At 39.3% G+C, this 25994-nt stretch overlaps 2 pseudogenes; one reads left to right on the top strand and one right to left on the bottom strand.

Moving 5' to 3' along the window:
* Positions 1-952: 952 nt before the first annotated feature.
* On the bottom strand, positions 953-17628 carry LOC143220490 (uncharacterized; annotated as a pseudogene).
* A 625-nt stretch (positions 17629-18253) lies between these two features.
* On the top strand, positions 18254-19387 carry LOC143220492 (large ribosomal subunit protein uL15-like; annotated as a pseudogene).
* Positions 19388-25994: the final 6607 nt, after the last annotated feature.

Raw genomic sequence — 25994 nt, 5'->3', positions numbered from 1 at the left:
ATCCGTTGAAACTTGTGCCGTCCGACGATGTCGTGCGGGAAAGGTATCTCTCCTCGACTAATTTCAAAAATATCTCCGACGTTTACGCGACTCGATTTTCGACTATCTACCAACTATTTTCACGCTATCCAACTGCTAATCGCTAAATCTAGTTTACTTTGGCCGCGACACGCTCGGTCGGTCGCGATCGAGGGGTCGTGACCGGTTTGCTAATCGTAACACACGAGTTCTACTACGTTCCGACTTACCATGCGTTCAACGATTCGGCTATTACACATATATGTGTTTGTGTACGTGTGTGTGCGTGCGCGTGCGCGCGCGCGTATGTGTATAAATATTATCTGTTGCGACGAAAAATCGATGGAAAAAGTGGAACAGGGCACTTCTAAACCTGCTCTCGCGGAACTATTAAAAAATAATCTTTGATCGCCGGATGATCGGGCGCGAGAACGTTTCGATTTCTCGTATAGGTTATCGCATCAGGTTGGAACTGTACACAGTTCAAAGAACATCGGTCAAAACGTAATAATCCGGAATAATCCGACCTATCGGACCGTTCGTTACGTTTCGAAGGCTCGCAGATTCGTGATAGGAAACGAATATCTCGCGCAATGTTTGTCTTCCAGCGTGTTCCAGCTTTATTATCCATCGACGCAGCGGGACACTGTGCAAGGAGACTGTCGTTGTCGCTTGGCTCGAGTTTACAAGCGTAATTTTCGAGGGATCACAGGATGAAGCAAGGCATGCGCCGATTATTTGCGTGTATCAGAGAATGATAGAAAGGTCGAAAACTTCGACGATTATACTACAAATGGATTGACAACGATGAGAAACGGATCCAAGGTAGTTCTGGCGTGTCGGTCGATCGCAGCCCTGGCCTCTCTTCTCTCTCTCTTGTTAGCCGGTAAACCCATCGGAAGAGCTTCAACGTTTCCGCCGCGTCCAGCATGTCCTAGATTATCTGGAATATGTTCTTCAATTCGACCATCAGCTGCCAGTCCATCTTCAGGAGATCGTCCCTGAAGTACTCCTTGCACGCGTCTATGCTCTGCCTGCTTATCTGCAACGCGTACGACCAGCAAACGTTATCCACCAATGATCCAATTCCAGAAGATCGATTTATATCTAATTCACTGCATCCGTTATAACCAGCGACCACGAGTCTGGCTCGTCCTCACTCTCTCGTGTCAAACAAGCGGAGATAAGCTACAGTACGCGACAAAATCATTCCTTTTCACCGTTTCACCGTTTCTCGTTACAAATCAAATTTCCGTTCACGAGCCACGGTTAATCCAACTCAAAGCCGATAATAAAAGATTATCGTGTTTGGAATATTTTCTTAACAATAGAGGAAATCGTTTTTTATCTACTAAATTCGCTCGAATTAGGATTCGATACGTGGAAATATATAGGAAACCTCTAGATTTCCGAAAAACCAAATGTTCTTCTGTGTTATGCGAGTAGATATTTTGAGAAACATCGGAAACTGCAGGGTATGCTATTGTTTTGTCGCGTACTGTACACATTCGGCATGCGAGTAAAGCTCATTCGAATTGCAAAATCGTCTACAAATTTACCGAGGATGGAGTAATTAAAATTAGGTCCTTTTTCGACGCGTAAATTTTCGAAATTCAATATTCTAATATATTTGATCGAATGCACTTTAGCGATTTATTGCCGAATTAATGTAAACATAAGCGACTCGTCGAAAAAATCGCAGAATAGATTTTTTAGATTCCTCTTAATAGAGACGAGAAATTCTGTGGGTAATTGCGATCGCGATTATGGTTCCATTTTGAAAATACTTCAAGTTATTACTATTTAAATTCCTTAAAATTTCCAATTATTATAAAAAATTCTATGCAGTCTTTCAAGATTCTAAAATTAACATTTACAGTGGCTATATACATATTTTAAGGAAGTATCCTAACCGAAAATTTTTTATTTTAACAAAAGTATGTTAAAAAGTATACTGAAAGCTGTACTGTGACCGCCGTCTTTAAACGCAATATTGCGAAATAAAGCAATGCTATCCAAACTTTGCTTTCAGTGCTCAGTGCTGTGTATATTAGATTCGAGCTGCTATCAAAATCCTTGAAATTCCCTAATTCCTATATTTCTACCTAACGACGAAATTATGAGAGAAAACCCGTAAATTCACCGTGTCTGACTTCAAAAACCTTTGCCAAGGACAAAAATTCAGGAACGATCTAGAGATCGATACGTTAAAAGATCACCGCGGGATATCAGTGGATGTACATTCCCGGCGTCGACGATCAGAATTTCACAGTTACTCCCAACGATCCCCTATAGCTCTAAATTTCGAATTACGCCGGAGCGATGGCAATTTTTCGCGGTGGTTCTAAAATTGGAGACGATCGGAGGCAGGTTCTGGATGCCAGGACGAACGACAGGTCGGAGGTGGAAAGACGGTATTAATCGTGCTGCTCGTCTAGGAATAATTTCCTTGAATCGGTTTTTGCGAGGACAGGCGCCGGTTCCCGCATGAATTTTCCATTCCGTAACGTAACGCTTTTCAACTGTTTCCACGTGGTTTTACGTGGCTATTGAGGACTCGCCTTCGCTCGCACGCCGCGCACTCACACCGCGCAGCTCTCTACCCGACGTGTAATTCTTTCCCTGTCCTTCTCTCTCCCCTCTAGACGCTCTGCGCCGCCACAGTTACTCACACTTTCCCCCACCCTTTTTCGCTAACCGTGCAACCTTGTACGAGCACCGAAGGGTCCTCGTTAAACCTATGCACACGTTTTCCTATAGCCGGACGCGATCGACTCGCGCGCTCGATATTTCCTCCACGCTACGTACTACGCGCTGCTCACTTCAAGCTCGCCGTTTCCACGGGAAAACCGGGTATTTCACGAGTTGTCCCTACTCTTCCGTCACGCTACTCAAATCGTTATCAGCAGGCTCGGTAACTTGACACGTCAAAGTTCTTATACCCGAGTAATACGTCATAAGCCCGCGAATGAGAATAATGATACACGAGCACCCCGTATTTCATAAATATCGAACACGTATTTAGTACGCGCGAAATATACTTGTAGTTAAATAAAATTGGGAATGTCCATTAATCGGAAGAACGTAAGGTTAATGCCGTAGGGCTATCTATTTCTGGGGTCTATTTCGCTTTTTCACGCGCACGGAACTTATATAAATTCGAAAATAACATATTCTCCGTAAGAGTTTTAACGTAGCGGTTAATTAGAACGAAATACTTTCTCGGTGCATAATTTTTCACGAAGAAATCGTGACGAGAGGCGTTAAATTCTGCATCTTAAGGGATCAAGAGTTAAACGGTGCAATTATTCCAGATATTCGCGATAGCATCGGACGAACCGTTAATTCTACGTCGTTTAACCAGTTCATACGTACAAATTAGCTATCAAAACTCTTACCTTGCTCACAACGAAGTCTTTCTCGTCGAAATAACGGCCGAACATCTTCGGTGCCTCTTCGGGTATCGGGTCGATCTTCGCGCAAACTTCTTGACCTTTCCTCGCCGAGTCCACAGGCTTGTGATTATATTCTATACTCGAAATCACGGCAAAATCCACGAACTGCAAATCAAAACGATATCAAACTCACCCTCCGTTCGATTCTCGATTAAACACACCGATAACTATATCGACTTTCAACCGGAGAACACTGTACGTCATCCGCTTTCGCGTGTCGTACAAAACATATGGCGTCTAATCCGAATTCAAACTTATCCCAATCTCGAGGATACCATGCGGCATGTATATTGCAATTGATAATTCAACCGCTTCCAGATTCGCGCGGAATCTCTGCAGGGCCCGAATCTAGCCCAAATCGCAACCTAATTTAACCCTTTGCGGACGAGAAACGAACCTAACGATACGTTCGGTGCATACTAGACGATTGAAAATAGCAAACTGAGGGAAATTCTTCGAATTAAAAAATATCTATGACAATGATAAAATTATTTTTCGCCATATTTCATGTAGCTTTCATTCTGAAAATTTAAAAAACTTACACGTATATTATGAAATTCGTCTTCAAAAGGTTAACCCTTTGCACTGGAAAGGCGAATTTCAGTGGCTATTTAAACAAGTTCTAAAGATCGGTATTAATTATTATATCAAATATAAAGTAACCCAACGATACGTGGAATATCGAAAGAAAATAATCCTACGTCTTAATTTGTATACCATTTCTTATTTACCGTTTTAAAAGTGTCGTCGACTTTATGGGAGAAAGTCTTCGTGTAGCTATTTTTCTTTAACGAAAAGATCGTCGAGTGCAAAGAGTTAGATCGATCTCGAGGATGTATATATCGTAAAATACGTTATATATAACCGAAATTCAACATTAAGTCTCGCCTAATATATTTATTGGAGAACACTGCTTGTCATCCATTTCCATAGATCACAAATACGCTGTACCTAGCCTAATATATCTGCTCGAGAACACTGTGCGACATCCATTTCCATATATCGTAAACAATACGTTACACCTAGCTCAAACCCGAACCCAAACATTTTTTTTTTTTTTTTTTTTTGGTGTCGCAGGGGGAATCTTCCAAAGATGACCCGGCCCCCTGAGGGGGAGGCCGGGGGTCTGTGGGATTTTTACCCACTAAACCCCCTGCGGTGGTCCGTCTTCTTCGCACTTAGGGAGTCTCGGGGGCGGGCAGCACCGTACCGGGAGCCCAAGTCTACCGAGTACTCCCCAGCGACTTACCCTTTACTGGGTTTTCATCTTCGGGCTCCTCGCCCTTGTCCTCTTCTTTTTTCGGGTGGCGCCGCGTGACCACTCGCGCGACGCCGACACCGCTTGGTCTCGATCCCCTAACGGTCGGGCCCTCGACCGACCGTCCGAGACCCCCCCGTGGGCGGTAGGGCGAAGGGCGGGGACTCGCCTCGCCTCCGGCGGCAATAAACCCGAACCCAAACCTGTCCTAATATATCTCGGGAACACCGTGCGTCATCTATTTCCTTTTCGATTTCGACCGTGATACCGTCACCGAGAAATCCTGCCAGCCGATTGTTTTTTCACGCGTGTGTCGGTGTAGGAGAGAATCGATTTACCGAGTATCGCGGGGTGATTCCAATGGGATGAAAGAGAAACTCGAGTGTAATCGAGACTCTAGAGAGTCGGACAGGTGGAGTTATTTTTGCTTTCGTTGAACTTCGTTGACTTCTCGCGGTCGCATATGTAGACGGTGGAGTTTTCGCAGCCTGATTCGCTTGTTTACGGCGGGGAAGAAGCGTGCGGTGGGACGAGGCGACAGGGTCCCGGGCCGCGGGCCGCCGATTCAAAAAGGGCATTCTGAATGAGCCTAAGTTCAGTAAAGCGAGCAACGGGGCGAACGTGGCAGCCGATCTACTTGAAGAACGTGTATCGCAGGTCAACTATGCGCGATACAGAGAAGCAGAAGCGTGAATCGGGGCTCTCCCCGTGGCCGCGCCGCGCGCGGGCCACGCGCAGACATGAAACCACGGAAATTTATGTCAATGGCGTGGATTTAACCCATTTGCATCCAAGCGCGGAATAATTCGCGAGCCTACGACTGTCAGCTATCACCTAGCGCGGAATATTCCGCGAGCCTACGTTACTTTTTTTTACCAATTACAAAATATCCTTCAATTGTGACAGACAACGTTTAACCACTTGTTTTTCCTTTTGTGTAAAAAAAATGTAAAATGCGATATTTGCGATATAATACTGCGTATCAATCGTTTAAAAAGTACATTCTTAATAAACTCGATGAATAATTTCGATATCCGTTACTGCACATACGATCGACCGCGCGTGGTGATACGAATCAGTCATCAGTTGAACATCGCTGATATTTCGATGCGAAAACTTAAGTAGAGCGATGATGCAAATGGGTTAACAGTAATTACCGACGATCTTTCTTCTCTTGGCGAACAGGCGCCGCGATAGCGAAGACGGCGGCGTTAATCGCGAGTATCGTGCTCGACTCTTTTCGATTCTCCGTTTCCAAATTCTTTCCATCTTTCTGCTGTTTCTTCTCCCTTTCTTTGTACCTTTTATTCCCGTGTCTCGTTGGCATCGCTTCTAATTTCCCTTGCGTGGGACGAAATGCAATAACGAGACACGGTAAGCGCAAGGTGTATTCGATGGTACGAGAGAACATGAAACGAAAATGTGGAATAAGATTGTTCCATACGTAGCTCCGTTTTGGAGAAAACTCGCCTGGAAGTTCCCTCCGGGCATACTCGATTAACCTAGTATTTCCGACTATGATTATAGTCTTAGTTAGCGTGTCTTTAACCTTTCAAATTGCTTTTCTACTCGAAAAGACAAACGGCCAGCTATACCAAATACGGCAACGTCGAACCAACGATCGTTTAGTCTGAATTTTCTTTAAAAAAAAAGACGGAAAGTTTTCGTATTCCTCGATGCATTTTTGATCTATTAATTTAAGCGCGCTATCACATCCTGCGGAATATATCATCGATTATGCGATACTGTGCGTCGCGGGAAAGGAGAGATCGATCGATTAAGAGGAAACGAATTAATCACGAGATTGTCGCTTCTGCACGGGTAATCGTTCCTCCAGTTGATCCAGTTTTAATTCTGGAAATACGGGATCGCATAATTTTAGTCACGCTTGTATCAGACATGTCGTACATGAGTCACCTGTCAGCCCGGCGAGGACTTAACGCGAAATCGCGACTCGTTTGGTTCGGAGATTTGTCTCGAGGTCTAATTGGTGAAGCACCGATCGCCAGACGGTGTCAACGATACAACAAAACTGGGAAACAGGAAGGAAGTTTACGAGGTACCGGTTTTCACGATTGTCGATTTATCGTAGGATCTGATCGATAGCGATCCGAAAATTGCGAAACGGGATCGACAGCGACAAAGCGAGGAAATAAACGAAGATAAGTTCGCGAAAGATTAGGTATTCTTATCGGCGCGATTATGGCGTTTGGAAGTAGTTCTACACATATAAATAATAAAGCTCCAATTGCGAAACAGCGGTATCGAAAATGGAAAAAAGACACATGCCGAAAGATTCGAGAATTAAACGGTTTGTACGTTTCACTCTAGAGTTCGGTTCGCTATTAAAGATTCGATAAAAGGCAATACCGCGAATGATATCTTCGTGGATTATCGGTTTCCAAATCGAGCCCATAAAAACGCCATTATAAGATGATAATATCAACGATTAGGAAGAAACGAAACTCTGAAGAACCTCGACCAAATTATCTCGAGGTTTATTTCTCAAGTGAATCTATAAAAACTCCATTATAAAGCAATAATAAAAGCCGAAGAAAATTGCCTCGAAATTCAACCCATAAAGATCGAATTATAAATCAATTACAAAACGATAATGTCGCTAATGGAGAAGCAATAGAACCCAGAAGATTTGTCCCATTTCTCCTGTGTTAAATTACTTCACCGTAAAAATGATTCTTTGAAAAATGAAATTGGCAGAAATTCGACAACGAAAGAGTAGAAAAGCACAATCTCAAATTTCGCTATTTTGCCCGATAAATCGCAGAGAAAACGAGTAGCTCTGCGATTGGAAAAGAAGATGGAGAATTATCGAAGAACGATATAGGCAAGAGGAAGTGGCCGATTTGCAGGTTCGCCTGGTGGGAGATGTATTTCTGTTGAAGACGGAGGCGAGGGCGAAGAGGAAGAAAAAAAGAGGGCGAAGGAAAAGCGAAGCGAAGCGAAACGGACGAAAAGAGGGTGGATGTTGGCATACTCGGGAGCAGACTCAGCGCAGCGAGCGAACGCGCGAGACGAGAACCGGAAGTCTATTATCGTGAGCCGCACCGATTTAGAAAGCTTTGTAGTTTGTAGGAGCCTGAGCGGCTAACGGCCAACCGTTTTGAGATTTGTGCGGGATTCTCTTCCGATCCTATCCTCGCGCCTGTTTCCACCCAGCCATTTCCAGCCACGCTCTATTCCACTTCCGCGGAAAACCGCGATAAAAACCACCAGGAAACCCCTAGCATCGTGACCGCGCGTACCGGAAGACCGGCCTCGCCTCTATCGCGCTCGCCACCAATCGCACCGCCATTTTTCCACAGGCTATCCAAAATTTACATAATACGCTAATTACCGTTACACATAACGTAAGTAATTTTATTCACGAATAGCGAGTCATTAGCATTCGACTGTAAGGATACGATAATAGAGAATAATTCTATTGATACGGTTTATTAATAGCAATCGTCTAGAAGAGCTGTTGTTCTTGCCAATAGCATCTACATAGTCATGTGAACTCGAGTAGAAGTAAAAATTAATACACGTACGATTTATCTTTATCCTGTGTAGTGAGAAGAATGAGCCTTGGTCTTACAAATCTTGCTAATCTTGTCATCGCCCTTATCACATGACATGAAAATAATATTAAACTAGGGTTCGAGATTAAAAGCATTCTTGGATTGAAATTCAGCGTAACGAGCAAACTATTATTTATATTTAATCTAAAAATTTGCTCTTTCTTCCACTTGACTCTATTTCAATTTTCCACGAATAGATATATTATTTCAACTGTTACAATCATCGATATTAAATTTCATTTCGTCGGTTAAATTATTTTTCCTCCTATTTCTGTATAAATATTTTATGTACGTGTATATCGTATATCGTAACGCGAAGGGCCTTGGTCTCTTCGATTTCGAGCACAGCCAGCTAAAATATCAATCGCTATTACTGAAATTTATGCTACACATCGGCCACGTGTGCGACGTACCTTTGATCTACCGGCCTGTTAAGGAATCAGACGGATGAGTCGATGAATGAAATCCCCACCACCTCGACCATACTTCCGAGTACTAGCAGCAATTTCAGGAATCCTCGACATTTATTTATTTATTACATTTAGCTCCGATGAAGGTCTATACCGTGCAAACAGGGCAACACTATCGAAAGTTACGAGCGGACGTTATCTATTGAAAGCACGCGAAAATTTAATTGCGAATCAGTCGGATTCGAGTATACGACGCAGTTTGATCCCCAAAGGGTAACTGTTTAAAGGCAGATGCACAGTGATCGTGTCTACACAGTCGTCTACCCGATATTCCAACGAGATCTATCATCTTGTGTCAGTCTGATCTCGACTCTAACGCGTCAGGAGGGCGTGAAAACAAATCAAGGAACAAAACAATAGACTTTCCTGCTCGGGACCAGGCAACCAGGTTTGCCAGTTACACGTGTCAGCATCGATTCTCTCAAGCGTGACCTATCACGCCTATTTTCGTCTTCTTCTCGGCTATGTCCCTGCTTTCCCTATTTCCTAAGATCCGCGAAGAATTCGAATCTTCAAGACTCATGACGAATTCGATAAAGTTTTCGTGACACCTTGACTAAATTTATCGGCAATTGTTTCCGGATTTGGATCCGCTCTGTTTCGTCAACAAGGCGATTACCGTCGGTACTCGTGGTTAGCAAAATTAATCGCGAGCCCAGGTAAAATGATTTACTCGACATTCGGCCAGCCGCGTTTCTGTCTCTCTCCCCATGCTATATCTTTTATTCTTTCCTTAGCTACGATAGCAACGTTAACCAGCTGCCTGCTTAGGAAACACAACGAAAAGAGAGAGAGAAAGGGAGAAAGAGAGACAGGCTGTCAAGACGCGTCGCGGAGAGGGGAGAGAAGTTGGAATGAGGCAGAATACGCGCATACTAACGCATCGATGCCACTTACACACCAACCACATCCCATCTTTCGGCCTTCCGGCTTGTCTGTAACTTTCGTGGAAACGCCTCTGGCTTCCTTCCGGTCGTTACGCTACTCGATAGACGCTCTAATTGCAGATACGCTTTCCATGTATGTTTGTTTTACCTCCACCGCCGGCTGTCTCGTCGCCCTTTCATCCTTTTTCACCTTTTTCTCGCACCCTCTCGCCACCTAACCCTCCCGCGTTCCTCCTTTTCCTTTCTTTTCATTCCGCCTCAGAAGGGGCGGCATCTCCACTTATATGCCCTTCTTCTACACATTTTGAACTTTCCTCTAATATTAGCCGGCACGTTTTCCCTTTCGCGCGACCGACTGCGGCTGTAAGGTTGGAAGGCTCGGGTCCCGTCCTCTTTAATCCTCTATACCCTTGCCACGCGTACCGATATACGCTTTTCCACCGCAATCTCCCGGTAACTCGCTATATTTCTCCCGAAAATCATCACCGGCTGACACTACTGGAAGAACTCTGGCCCATCGTCCTCGTTCGCCTTCGATTATCCTTGTCACGCGTGTCGATACGCATTCCGAGTGTTACCGGAAATTATTTTCGAAAAATACAATTTTCGTAAACGTCTAGGGAATTTTAGGTAAGCCTAAAACCTAAGAAAATTCATCAAACTCGCTACGAATCTTATATCGAGTTTGGTGGAATATACGCCGTTGCTTGTCACGTGAAAAATGGAAGAGGCAAAGAAGCGACCTATCACGTCTCGAGAAAGAATACAATCGCGGAAGAATTGTACGCGATCGCTCCATTTTGAAAGATCCTTCGAACGTCGTCCTTCTTAACTCTAACTGCATCCTTGCCAGGAGTATATAACGCGTCACTTGCTCAAACGAGAGTCCTCTGACACCTGTTATCCCATTTTCTTCATCTCGATATCTCTGCGCTCGAGAAAGGGATATCTTCGCGAAAGAAATTGGTCGTGTTTGGAGAAATGATTAGAAAATTGCACGTTTCCGGTGTTCCCACAGCACAATCCATGCCATGTGTACCGATTCGTGACATCCTGAGGCGAGAACCTCGCGCTTCTACCGCGTTACCCGGTTTTCCGGATCCCGGTGTCTCTATCCTTCGTCGAAAGCAAAATTCTACGACTCGCATATCGCTCTCGATAATGAAACACGTTTTGTATTCCGTTCGCGTGCTCGTTAATTAGTTTCCTCGCGGTCCCGCTCGGCCAATCCGCTCCGACGTGTTAATTTTCTACTTGCAATCAGTAAATTTACAAATGTATTCTGGTACCTGCTAACCGGAAGAGGAGGAAAACGAGGGGGAGATCGAGCGTGTAGGAAGAAGGAGAGAGAGAGGGAGAGAGGAAGAAAGAAAGGAAGAGAGGGAAAGGAAGAACGTTACGAGCGGCCTTCCACCGGAAGGGGACTCACACACCACGGAGTTTCTAGTTCCTTTCATGCCGGATGGAAATACACGTAGCAACGCCGCGTTAAGTTCCTTGAATCGATCAACGCACGCGATTAATCCGATGACCACCTTGCCTAGTATTCCTCGCCCGCTTTTCCGCCTAATCCCTCGTCTAATCTCGCGCCTAATCTCTCGCCTATTCTCTCGCCCCGTTCGAACCCCAATTTTGGGGATTCCCTGACCGACAGACCACTCGTACAGAAGGACGACGTTGGACGTGATGTCATCCTCGTTCTTCAATCGCGTTTTGCAATACCATTTTTTCGCTGGCAGAAATCGGCTGCCAGATGGCAATGGCAGCCGCTCTATCGTTCCAACTACGTAGCTACTCAATTGAAATGGTAATATTGCTGTTTACTCGCGCGGATATATTCGCAGAAAACTGGACGGCCTCATTACCATTTTTGCGGCGTAACTTTACACGCAACGATTGAAACAATACCGATGATGCATAGATCGGCTAGCAGGAAACGACGCATTATCGGATTTAACTCGGAAATTCTTCCAGCGACATCGGATATCGCTCAAAGATTAATCGCGAGAATCTGTCCGAACGCGAAACCGCGTATCGTTGTATCGTTGATCGGGGCGTAGAAAAGCTTTTTCGACGTTAGATAATGGAACCGAGGGGATTTCGCAAAAATTCCATCAGTAAGAAAGGCGGATCTAGCGGAAATACGCGAAATCGGCGTGCCCCTTTTGCCGTTTCGAATTCGAGTCAGAGGTTCCAGCACGAGAGATAGCGTGTCGAAGCTCCGACGATGAAACAGCCTAGCCGACCTCTTTTTCATCGAAAGGCTGCTCGTCTCGAACTGTTCGAGTTTCCAGCCGTGGTGACGCGACTTCGCGAAGCTTCGTTAATCGATCTCCCGATCGGTATCTGCGCCTGTTCCGCCTCGAGCGGAAAAATCCCATTCCAGATAGACACGGAAAGTTGGGAGATAAGCGGAGCGTACTCCCTTTTGGCACGTAATCGATACTTCCTTCGCACCGATTTCCTGCTACCTTCCACTCGTTATCGATCGCGTTATTTATCTCCTCGTTGCCGAGGATTTAACGCACCGTGACGCCGTAACTTTGACCACCGATCGGTAATAAAATCCAATTATTTCCGGTCCTGGCTCCGCCATCCGCTCCATCTTTCCTTGCGATTTCCGAGAAAAATCGTAACTTGTATTTCAGAATTTATTTTCACGCTTGTCTTAATGGCATTCCTGTTCGAAGTAAGAGTAAATCTCGCGGCAACGATATTGTGCGAACAATGGAGCACATGTAGGAAGAAAATATTTACCTTGAATTTATCTGAGACATAGACCGTGGGGAGCTAGTTAAAAACTATATAAATTCTACTGCTTCCCAATTTCAATTGCGATACCTTATTACCATAATCGTTTAATGAAACCACGATAATAAAATTCCGTCTAGGAATTAATTCGTGTTCTGCAATTTTCCCTGTACTTGTCGTCGGAATTAATTCACGGCAAATCTAGCAAAGCTCATTGTAAGAAAATTCTTTCTGCAGCCCGGTGAGTTTTCTCAAACTCGCTGGAGCCACGGATACGACGGATTAATTGGGTGACTGTCGCAGAAAGTAGAATAACGTGGAAAAAAGGAGAGAAGAGAGAGAGAAGAGAACAGTACGGTAGTGAATGGTGTGATCGAGGAAGAAGAGGAAAAAAGGAGTGGAGAGGAGCCGACGGAGGAAAAGAGATAAGACGAAGAAAAGGAATGGCGGAACGGCAAGAAAACGGCAGGCTGAAAGAATCCGCCGGATTTCCGCTCGATATTACAGCGACTATCGAGGCCGTTGCGCAACACGCGTACACGCCCGATAACGACGGAAGCCGTACAAATGCCTCCGACGTTTGCTCGTGCATTTTTTCTCTGCCTCACCACCGGATTTTCGTTTATCCCACCTTCCCGCCGCGACAATTTTTCTTCCTTTCCGAGAAATTCCGATTGACCAAACCGATTCTTTATTATACCGATTATTTTACCAGTATTAAACTCGTTTGAAAGGTTTCAACGTTGAAGCTAGCACGATGGATTACCAGCGAACGCAGAAGCAACGGAATCTTTGGAAAACGGAACAACGGGAGAACTGGGAGATCGATCGCGAAGGTTTCAAAGAAAGTTTGAGGTTCGAAACATCGGTTTAGCGTACCCATGGTGTCGGATGGCCGACGACGACGCACAAAACGAGCGAAATTCGCGCGACGCTTGCGACGAAGGCGTGTCTCGTGTCTTTTTCTGTGCGAGCTTCTTTTCACGACGGGTCGCGAGCATCGCGATCTTCTCGTCCGCGAATGCAGATCCGATGGAAATTCGATACGGGAACGGACCTAGGTCAACCACCGCTCGTGATATTCGACATCCGGTCTGGATCATCGCTCGCTAATAAAAACTGCCCCGACAATCGCTGATACCGCACCGAATCTTATTCAGTATCGTTTATACATTCGCTCTCTGCCGTGCCTCCGTTACGTAACTCTAACGTCCACGCTGAAATCGATTAAAATCCCGCTCCTCGAGTGTGAGAAAACGGACAGAGCAGGATCTATCCGTTCGAAAGATCTTCGAAGGAAAATCGTCGCGACTTTTATTCGGATAGGAACGAGATTAATAATTTTACGCGTGTTTAATTCCTCGATGCGGAATAGAATCGTTCTTTCGTCGCTTCCTCTTCTCGTTACCTATTCGATGATATATAATCACACGGCGATTAAAATTCGCAGTTGCTCGCAAGACGATGAAAAATTATACGCCAAAATTATCGATGCGTTACTCGATAATTCTTCTTTTGTTTATAAAAGATAACCGCTGTTTTGCGCGACAAGTACCGAGATTCATCAGCTCAGTGGATACCAAGCTTATACCTACTATGCATATTTTCCATATTTAATTACACATTCAACGTCGGTAATCCTAACCTCCAATCTCGGGGCTTAACAGAATTCTACTCGAAGAACCTCCTACTATTAAATTCAACATAACAACGATCTAGAAGCAATTATGACTCCAGTTCATACTAAAAATACCTGGAGTTGTTAAGCAACCCAATAGGTACTATGCTAATTCTAACTTCCAATTTCAAGACTTGACAAAATCCTACTCGAAGAATTACGGCTCCCATTTATACCGGAAAACTCGAAACCTTGAAACACAGAATCTGTCGTATTAAACGCGATAAAACTCGGATTCGAATGTTCCTAGGTAAGATATAGCGAGATACCCTCGGTAGCATCACTTCCAATCGACTTTAAGCAAAGTTGCTGGTTACTAGGCCCCGTGGCCCGCGGATGGAATTCGCGGGGAAATGAAATAAAGGGGAAAACGGAGGGTAGGGCGGGAAGAAGTGTCGGTTAGGAGCAGAGGACGCGTGGGCCAGCAACGTGGTCGGAACTGCTTTCTACGCGCAGGAGAGAAACGCTCGTTGCAAACGTAGATACGCCGCGTGCCCGCTACGAATTTTACTATCACCCACACACGCTTCGATATTATCGAATCCGGTAATTTATGCCGCATATTTGGATTCGGAATATAACCGCTAGTCGCGTCGTCCTCGCGCGATTTTTCCGCTTCCCGCGACGGCCAGCAGCTCGCGCCGTGTGCCGTAGACGCCGATACTGCGTCGAATCCCCTCGCAGTCGTGGAGATACCGAGAAACCAGCAGAGTCGACCGATTTTCATTTGGGAAAATGCTCATAAAAACCAAACAATATTTACATGATTCAAAAAGCAGTGTACTAAGGATGAAATATAGAACAAAACAATCACACTAGTTTTTCTCTACTCATTAAAAATTATATAAATAACAAAGGTATAAGTGTTCATAAAAATAGTAAAAGTTAAGTTCTCTCTTACAAAACGTATTTGCATATACAAAAAATCATCTTTTCATCATAATTTTATATGGACCAATTATTACAAAGTATATACTTTGCATTTCCAATATATTTTATAACAAGATAAACGATATTACATAACAAAAATAAAAGATAACTCGAAGGTACATAGTGAGCGCCGGGCGGATTATCTCTTCCAAAATATATAATAATGTCCACAGAGTTAAAACGAAAAACTATTTTTTTTAATTCTCTCATAATGAAATTAGATCATTTATATCGTATTACAAATTTATTTTGATATAAATTTCTCCCGCAATGCGAATAATAAAGCGCTACGAGGCGCGGGCCGATATATCGGCTCTGGCACTTCTCGCCAGTGCAGCAGGTGCCGATATATATCTTGTACATTCGTTCTCCTCAACTTGTCAAGAATTTTCGTTTTCCCAGTATCGACATGACCTAAAACGCACACTACGGCAGCTCGAAGATTATCTAACCATCTTTTCTTTTCCGCTTCCATTCTCCGAAGTTGTATTCGTTCTCTAACTCGTTCCTTTTTCTTTGCTGCATCCGCTACTTTATCTTCTAACCCACTATCATCTTCGCTTTCCTGTGTCTCTGATTCGCTACCACTCACGCTTTCTGACTCACTTTCCGACGATTCTTTTTTACTATCTCAATTTCCGATTCCTTTTCTTTTTTCATGTATACTTAATTCAGTGTATACTTAATCTTTTTAGGAGTTTTTGGCACATCGCCTAATTTATCTATTAAATTGTCTTCTATTAGAAAATGTTTCATTCGATATAATTGATAACGTATTCGTAATTATACATAACCGATACCTTCGTCCTGTTCATCTTCACTAGATTCAGCATCCCATAAATCTTTCACATCGTCTTTCTTCTCTCCAGATTCCTTAACCTGTTGATCTACAATTTCTACTTCCACTCTATCCGCCTCTGGAACATTTTCTTCTACTTTCTCATTGTCTTTTTCATCGACACTCGTTCGCTGTTTTACCTTGTTCGGTCTTACGCGAGTTCCTAAAACAGCATTTGTTTATGTACTGACATCCATTTTTATAAATATTACTTCTTATGCCAGAGTATTGTAATTACCTGGTCTAGATTTCTTCTCCTCTGCATCCGGTAAATCTAAACCTTGAGCTTTAAGCGCATTCAACATAGCTTGCGCTCTAGCTCTGTCTTGTTTTTATTTCCTAGCTTAAAGTTTCCCTTCTGACTTTAATCTTTCTTTTCTTTGCCTTTCTTTGAGTTTTTTCCTTTCCTTTCACTCCTGTTCAAGCCTTAGTTGTTCCCACTGAGCTAGTTGTCTCAATTCTTCTTGGCATAGTCGTTCTTCTTTTTCTCGTTTCATTCTTTCCTCTTCTTCCTTTAATTTCTTTAAGACTTCTTGCATTGCAGCAATGCAAGCTCGTCTTTTTCGCAGGACCTTTGCCTATTGCACATATCAAGTTATACTAAATGTAGACATAAATTAATGTTATATCCTAACAAATATATCTCACATTAATTTGTTAAACTAAAGGAATCACAAAACTATTTGTTACCTTTTTCTTTTGCTTCTTCTTTTTCTTCTTTCTTCCCTCATCACCTTCACCAGCTGCAGAAACATCTGCTTCATTCATCTCCTTTAATTATACTCTTTTTGTTTCCGATACCTTTACTTCTGGCTCTTTTTTATTTGTTTCTCCGTTGTATCTATAGACTTTCCTTCTTCATTTTCTCCTTTCTTAGCAGTTTCCTATTGTTGATTAATTTACGTCTAATAAATCATAATATTATACGCATAACAAACATAATATTTAAAATTACGTACAGCTTTTTTCTGGACAAGTTTCCTTTGCTTTCTCTCTCTTTCTTTTCCTTTTTCTTCTGTGCAGCAGTTTCTACAGTTCCACTTTCCACCTTGTTATTCATATCATTCGCTTCAAGGATTTCAGTAGTCGTCAACTCTTCTATAATATCGATAATTTCATTTTTTTCTTTATTCTTATACTTCTTTCCTTTTTTCTTTTTGTCCTCATTTTCAGATTTTGGTTCGACTGGCTTATCTTTGACTTCTTCCTTTTGCCAGGATATTCCAATTCCAATGCCAAAACTTTCTCGATATCTTCTTCGCTATCATTACGCTTTCTTCTGGTTAAATATAAAGATGAGTTATAAATATATATCTTGATTCAATTATAACTTAGATATGTTATATAATCTATAACAGTTCCTTATAGATGCTTATAGAAAGAATACATTTACAGCCCTCTCGTTACATTACAAAAAATCAATATATACCTTCAAACATTATAAAAATGATTGAACTAATTAAAAAATTACATTTATGCATCAATATCAGTATTAGTATGAACTGATATATAATGCTCGAGCAAATAAAACAAATTTTTATATTTTATATAAAAAGTTGTTAATCAAAGTGGTTAAGTTGAGGTTAAGTGAAAGCAGACGACATTCGTTATATAAGAAAAAAATGATAAAAATTTAATTAAAACGTAAACGTATATGTATATATTCGAAGTATTATTATTTTATTTTTATTCAATTACATATATGTATGAATTATGTCACTGTTTCCTTACCTTCCTTGCCTCTCTTTAGTTGAGATTCCTGCATCTTGATCTACTTTTAACATTTTCCTTATGTGCGTACAGTTTTTCAATAATTTCGTTATTATTTCACTAATAAAATTCTTTTTATGAACAAATTAAATATCCCTTCTAAATATAAGTAATTTTGGAACGATTACAAATAAATTATACGAAACTTGCAAACTCCAAACCGTTTAATCCGACCTGCATAGCTATGTGCACAGCTATGTGCCCAGCTAAATCATATATCATTACAATTGTGCAAAATGTATATTACACGAAGATAAAAGTTGACTTTGTATGCGCGACAAGTGTTTCAAGACAATAATTATTGATAAAAAAAATATTTATCTCATATTATTATTTCGAGTTTTATTTCATAAAATATATAATTTCTATACATACTTTTTTAATATATGTACATATAAAATAATCTGAAAAACATAAAACGTAGTTTACATGAAAATTTGAATAATTAACCAAAATATGTATATTGCTTCTTTTATTTATTTATAATTTATAATTTAAGATAACTTATTTCTTGTATTAATAGTTAACGGTTTAACTTAACGGAAGTTAAACTGGATTTTATATATGTATAATACTGTTAGTAGTTTCTATTATTTTTTTAACAGTTATTTTATGATTAAATGGTAGTCAAAGTACACGTACACCATCTGAAATGTAAAAATTAATTTTGGTATAGAACAAGCGGTTCTCGTTCTGTACGCTGCGACCAATATGGTGAGTTCGTGATTTGTTAGTTGTTTGTTCGTAATCGGCGATTGTTAAAAGCATCTTTGTATAAATAGAATAATAAAAATTATAATTTTACTAAAAATTTATTAAATATTCTCTTAAAATTATTATTTTTCTCGCGAAATAATCAAGTATTGATTCTACTTATTGATAGCTTTGCAGTTTCACGTTAGGATACGAACATAACCTTCAAGACAAAACATTGAAATCTATTAAATTTGTATAAATAATTTTTCAATATAATTTAGTTACTTTCTTTTTTATTGCTAGGCTACACATAAAAAGAAGACAAGGAAATTTCGTGGGCACGTAAGTCATGGACACGGACGTGTAGGTATGATATCGTACAAATCATGGTAAAATTTAAGTTTTATTGTAATAAAAATAATTAAAGCTTAAATAGCATTAAATTAATATTATATTACATTGTAGGTAAGCACAGAAAACATCCTGGTGGACGTGGTAATGCTGGTGGTTTACACCATCATCGTATTAACTTTGACAAATACCACCCTGGATATTTGAGAAGGTAAATATATTTATCATATTTTTATAAGAAATTTATAATAACACGTGTCAGATTATGATAATTGTACTATTCACTGGCAAACTAAATTCAATTGAATGGACTTATTATTTTAATGAATTATACAAATATTAAATCTGTATTAATTGAATGCGACTAGTAGTCAATTTTCACTTCATTTTATAGCTTGGTATGCGAAATTACTTAATTTCTGAACAAACAAGACTTAAATATAAGGATTCAGAAAATAAATTTCCAGTAATTGATCTTGTTAAAGCAGTAAGTTATAAATAATATAAATATACATCTATATATTTTTTCTCAATTTATACAATTAGTTTATATCTATATTTCATATTTAATTTTACAGGGATATTACAAGCTTCTAAGAAATGGATGACTTTGTAAACAGCCAGTCATTGTCAAAGCCAAATTTTCCAGTAAACCTGCAGTGGTCAAAGTTAAGGCTGTCGGAGGAGTCTGTGTGCTCTCTGCTTAAATATGTAAGTTCACATATTTTAATGTATTTAATGCAAATATTATTATATCTCGGTTTATAAATTTAGATATTATATAAAAAAAGTAAAGTATTTAATGTTAATAATAAGAACGGGCGATCGGAAAAGTACGTACAACACTTTACACCATGTAGGTTGTTCTAACTGATCAGAAAATCTAACTTAACACTTAGCTGACCGCACGCGCCACAGAGACCTGTACAGTATCCACCGCGCACGGGAAAGCCAAACTGCGCTATTCACCGCGCATTTTTTTAAGGTAACACGGACTGAAATTCGCTATTTGAAATCAAAAACGTCCGAAAATTACTTATATGATCAATTATATCTTACGGTAACAATTTTGTTCAACGATTTCACATATTGCTTATACAGAATTCGAAATCAAAAGTTTATAATAATTGTTTTTTAATGGTTATTCAAAAAATATAGGTAATAGAGAATATTAAGGACAGTAAAGATGACGGATAAATAACGTAAGCTAAGTGTTCTAATAAAATAATTTTATGGCTGGTAGAGGCATCCGGATATCTCAAACATAAAGAGCCGTAATAATGTCCAATAAAAAAGCTTCAAAAATTAGTGCCTGCTGTTATAATTTTGTTGTACTCTATAGAAATAAGGAGTTCTATAGAAAAAGAAGCGTTCCTCAGGTCAAAATGGTAGATCTACCCGATCGGTCGGCTACCGACTAGTTTGGTAATGGGTAGATCTACCCGATCGGTCGGCTAAGTGTTAATATTATTTTTAGACTAATATGATAAAGATAAATGGTAAGATAGAAATTATTTTTTGCGTGTGTAAATTATATTTTTATATTTTATTAGTTATATATTTTAAATATTATCGTTAATTCGTGTTGTTCAATTTTGGAATAAAAAGTTTATATTAATATTGTTTTATATATATTTCTGTTATATTATTATATTCCATACATCCTTTATATTATATTATAATACTTCATTTTACTTATATATTTATAGACACACACACTCACGAACGAACTCACGCACACAATGATGTACAGTAAAGGAAAATTGTTGTTTAAAATTTTTATGGAAGTATATAATTTTTATTTGTCATCTATATTCTTAATTTAATATGTTCAAATTATATCCCTCATTTAAAAATATTGCGTACTTTTATTATTTTTATACTTATTGTTAAAGTATGGAGAAATTTTTAATAACATTGTAATGTATTACGCGTACCAATAATTATGATGCAAGCAGCAGCGTTTTTTGAAATAAAATGTTATTTCTTTCTAGAACAATACCGCTCGATAATTTGTCTTAACGCCATCACGAGAATTTTTAGTATTTATATAAAATATTTAGCGCTAATAAATTTTTCGAGCGTATAAAATATAATGTGATGGAATTTAGAAGATAAATTAGCGAAATATAAAAATATCATATTTGGTGTTATGAAAGTATCCAAAATAAACGAGACATGGATTTCGTATGTTCGATTTATAAAAGGTATCCTATACAGACATTGTACAAAGTTGATACATATTCAGAACGACAAATTAATTTTCTGTTTATATTAATGACACTTTGGTTAATGCACGAAGCAGCCAGGATTGCAAATAACATGAAATAAAATTCTTACATTTGGACAATTAAGTTGGATAATTAAAGAAACAGAGAAGAAGGTTAAAAGATAGATAAATACTATTAGTTAAGATGGAGATATGTATGTTATTATACCAAAGCTGGCGATGGATTAAATATCGATAGTGTTTACACGAATATTTTTCTACAATACGATGTAATAAAACATTGTGGTATGATTTTTCTTCTAATAAGATTCAAAAAGGTTCCTTTCTGAAGTTGAAACCAAACTGATCGGATTTATAGCGTGAAATTTTCGCCAGCTGAGGTGGATCACAGTATAAAAGATGGTTACTTTCCCTTTCTTCTGATCTTGAAGCTGTTTGAATATCCTGTCCCAGTTTGGTCGGCCTGCGTTTATCCGTGTCTTTAAACCCATTATAAGATCTCGCTTTTCCTGAAAAATGAGATCATTTATTCACACGGACTTGGCTAATCCAGATTAGCGCAAAATTATCACGCTTGATTCGTTTTGGCCTCTTCGTTAAGAATTACACGCGTATAAATAATATATATAATACATAAATATGCATAAATTCGCATAGATACATCGCAAATGACAAATTGTTTGCGTTTTTATTTATACTATTAAAATTATGGTGTAACGATATATGAAAGATGACATTAAACGACAAGCCATTTGACCCTTTGACTGCCACGCCGAAATCATATGTTTGGCCCAGGCCGCCATGGCATTATTTTTATTATTCAAAGCATATAATGGCAACATAATAATGAATTGATGTTAGAAGGCAATACTTTTGTCAAATGGAGCGTTCCTCTTACTGGTGGGTGACCACCGTGGCGCCTTAGTAACGGTTCGACGAAAATTACGGCACGAATTGCAAAAAAGAAGAAGGGCGAGCGTACCTGGAACGAAAATTTTGCAGGGAATGTTACAAAAAAGATTCCAAACTATTTGGGTGAAAAATTGCTAAAAATAAGACCAGCAAGGTGACCACTTATTGTCCGGATTGTATTGGTGCGCCGCATTTATGTTTGGAGTGCTTTAACTAAGTGCACCGTTAGATGCAAGATTTATTCTATCATTTTGTTATTCTTTATTGTTTTAATAAAAAATTTTAATTGTTCAAGATGGCACATTTTATTTCAATGTATCTTCTATACATCGGCCATATTCAAACACACTAATTCTCGATTTTCATTTAGTTTTTTACAATTGTAAAAAGTTGAAAGGCTCCGGTCATCCATGACCACCGTGGCGTCATGGGAGGAACCGTTGTCGGTCATATGTGACCACCATGGCCGTCAAAGTGTTAATAATAATTAAATAAGGGAATAAATTAAGCTATAATGTATTCTTTGATTAATGTAAAAATTTGATATTTAATTAGACAAATGTCGTTTGAAAACTTGGTCGAAGCATTGTTATTAAATGTAGCGCTTTTGCAATTTATCCGTGAGATGTTATGGAATTAATTTAGATAAGCGTAATATCAAGAGGAATCTTTGAACATCATTGTAATTGTAAAAATGTAAACGTTAAAATGGTATTTCATATCGATGCTATTTAAATGAATTTGATAATTTATACTCTGTATAAGCAAGCGACGATAGAATTTATTAGAGATTACAAATAAGTTAAATCGTGATACATTTCGCATAGAGGTGAGGCTAGTTTCAATGAATGAATACTTTTTGTTATTAATTTTGCTAAAAGTTTTAATTTACTTAAAATACAGAATGCATTTTTCAAGAGAAAGTAACGTTTATAACGTGTGATAATTAATCTTTTTCTTCGTTTCATTTGGGATCTCAGCGATTTTTATTTACTTCAGATAGATCGAATATTTCCTTGTAATAGCGAAGGAGAAATTACGCTTCGATTTCGTAATTCTTATTGGTGTATTATGATCGCGGTGTTCAGCGATAGCAAGTTACTATTATTATTCTTATTCTTATTACTATTTCACGGTAAAAGGCTATCGTTATTATTATAAGAATTCTCAAGTACACGGAAAATAACGAAATTGACGAGCGATATTATACGATGCTTACTTTTCGAAGATACATCACGGTGGGTGGAATCTCACTGGCCCATGAAAATTGATATTTCGGGCAGGTATGCCTAGCCTTTTGGATAAGATTGCGAAGGATAAAGCGCAATAGCGTTTACACGATGCGTGTCGGGTTTAAGTTTTGCATATAATGACTCGATAGGGGATGTTATCTCGTTTTCGGTAATCATCGGTTGATTGAGAGTTGACTCCTGAGTCATTGCTGTATTTCGTGTATTCCGATCGTAAATTAGGGATGACGAGCGTGATTCGACAGCCGAAATTCGGTAGAGATCCGTTACAAGACCTAGCAGCAAATTAATCCATAGAGAAAAAGAGTTTCACCTTGGAAATTATCATCTTCAGGTGTTAAATCACACTGTAACCATTCATGTTCGTACATTTTGTACGACACGGTTGATTATTAACTGTACCAATCCTTCTTGTTCCAGTGCACTGCTAATAGTGAAAGAATGCCATTCGTAACGCGCTGTGACCGGGATATTGACGAAGACGTTATCGCCAGGATGAAAGTAGAATTGCGGAGGTCTCTTTATAACCAAGTGCGTTACTCTCGATGGCAAGACAAGAAGCCCTGAGCTTATGTACGTTTTCCCCAGTTACGACCAGGTAATTCAGTGTATTTTTTCCAGTAAGTACAAGATACCTGGTACCGAGAATCATTTCCAGAAATTCGGGCCGTGCAATATCACGAGGATCCAGAATGGCACGTATAACAAGTATGACCAGTAAAATATCTGTAAAATATTAGACGATTTATCGATTCCAAGAGAGAATACGTTAACATTATAATATTTGAATAACGTTAAATATTTGAAACTATTCAATTTCTGTATTATACTTATTTTACGGAATAAGTATTAATATAAGGAACTTAGTTTCTTCTAGAAACGGTCTCTTCCACCAAGGTTAAAGAGCCGCCCGTTTATATTTTATTTTAAATACTTGTCACGTATTTCCCCGTGACATAACGAAGCTGCCAAACTTTTCCTTTTTTTCTAACGCGTCATAGTAATGTCCGCCCCCTTGCCCCCTCACCTTCTGTAAGGTGACGAGGACCGAGACAAAGCAGCAGTTAACCCTTTGCACTCGACGATTTTTTGGTGAAAGAAGAGTAGAAATTCACAAATTTTCTGGTACCAAACTGACGTTATTTTTTTGAATGGTAAATAAAGAATCGTATAATAATTAACGCGTAAAATTATTTGATTTCGATACCTCGCATGTTATTATGTTATCTTAAACTTTATATATTAATTAATATGGGCTTTCAACATTTCATGGTGACTGACAGTAGCCTCTCGAGTGCAAAGGGTTAAAATTCAAACACTGACCTACGTTATATTAATATGGAACGTGTATTTCGCATTATACAATAATCATTTAACATTATTCCAATATTACATGAGGCTGAAACATTTTTATTAAGATAAAGACTTGTTATTACATTGTGCGCACTTTTTTTCTATATTTGCCTAAGTGTTTATTTTACACTATATCTGAGAGAGGAGAGCTATTAGAATTTGGCAACTGTAGATTCTGCTATTTGAAGACTTATAAAAACATTTTATAGTTATATACTATGATAAATTGTTTTCTATCTATGTAGTGTCTCGATTTTATTAAATAAAAAAGTTTTGTGTAACATAATACGAACAGTGAAGATAATATATATATATATATATTATAATGAAAAAAGACAAACAAATCTAAAAATTATTTATTTGGTCGAAACATGATGTTATCGTTATCTTAACATGTAGTTGTAAGTTTTAATCAGATCATACATTAACTCTTCGTATATTCAAACCTAATAACACCAAAAGCCTTATCATACTCTTATATCAAATCCATTTTTAAATGAAAGAAATGCTTCTGTAAGTCTTTGAAGGACTATAGATTTGATAAGAACCTTATTTGAGAGTTGTGTTTCTAAATTTCTGGGTTGTTTCTAGCGATATATTACCATGAAATCTTTTAATAATATGATGTATAGTACAATATAATATTTAACCACTTCGGTACGAGCGTAGACAATAGTCGACGGGTGGAAGAGATGAACACGAACAGCTAAGCGTCAACAGGCAGTGCCGAAGAGGTTTAATTTTGTAATTTTTCATTTTTTAAAATAAATTATGAACATTTAGAAATATTGTAATAAAAAAGAAATGCCCTGCTTACATGTAAAATTACCTGTAAAGTAAACAACCATTCAATGCGTCAAAGTTTTCCACATTATAGTCATTTAAAAGGACAATACAAGTTCATCCTTTTGACACTGTGTAAGGTTCCCACCATGAGGGCTGGCCGTGTGTAAGGTTTTACAGCCGATAAACGTCGTACCGAAGTGGTTAAAAATAAATAAAGAAGTGGATTCGCAAGAAAATTTTGATTGGTGAAATTTAACAGAGAAACTGTTTTTCTCAGGATCGACTAAATTTATTCTTAAGAATACTTGTGTAAGGGTAAGAAAAGTAGTTATGTAAAGCCTTTGGTTTGTACTTTAACTTTCCTGATTAAATTTTTTTGCAAGATTTATCACGACTAACAACGAAATCAAAAACTATAAAGATCGATCTGCGAGGGTGCGACTCACCGACGAGCATCGCGTTCGCCACGAGCGGAAGTCCTCGTGGCTCGATGGATCTCACTGTCGCCGATCTGATATCGCGACGATGGATCGCGCGATTCAGAAAGGCGAACGGATAGAAGACGCATCGACGTGCATGAATCTGCGCGAACCTCCCGGAGGTGTGGATCCCGAGTTCGTGATCCGGTCGCGATTCTGGCACAAAGCGAATTCATGTTAATTTTAGTTTTAATCGAACGGGTTATAGAGGCGCGAGGTAGTCGGCAAACGTGAGGAAAGGAAAAGACCACATGTGAGAGCGCTGGATGAGCGAGGATCAAAGGGAGCCATTCACAGAACGGTG

The sequence above is a fragment of the Lasioglossum baleicum genome, unplaced genomic scaffold (assembly GCF_051020765.1).
Source record: "Lasioglossum baleicum unplaced genomic scaffold, iyLasBale1 scaffold1091, whole genome shotgun sequence".
Taxonomy (NCBI): domain Eukaryota; kingdom Metazoa; phylum Arthropoda; class Insecta; order Hymenoptera; family Halictidae; genus Lasioglossum; species Lasioglossum baleicum.
This window is presented reverse-complemented; position numbering and strand designations above follow the sequence as displayed.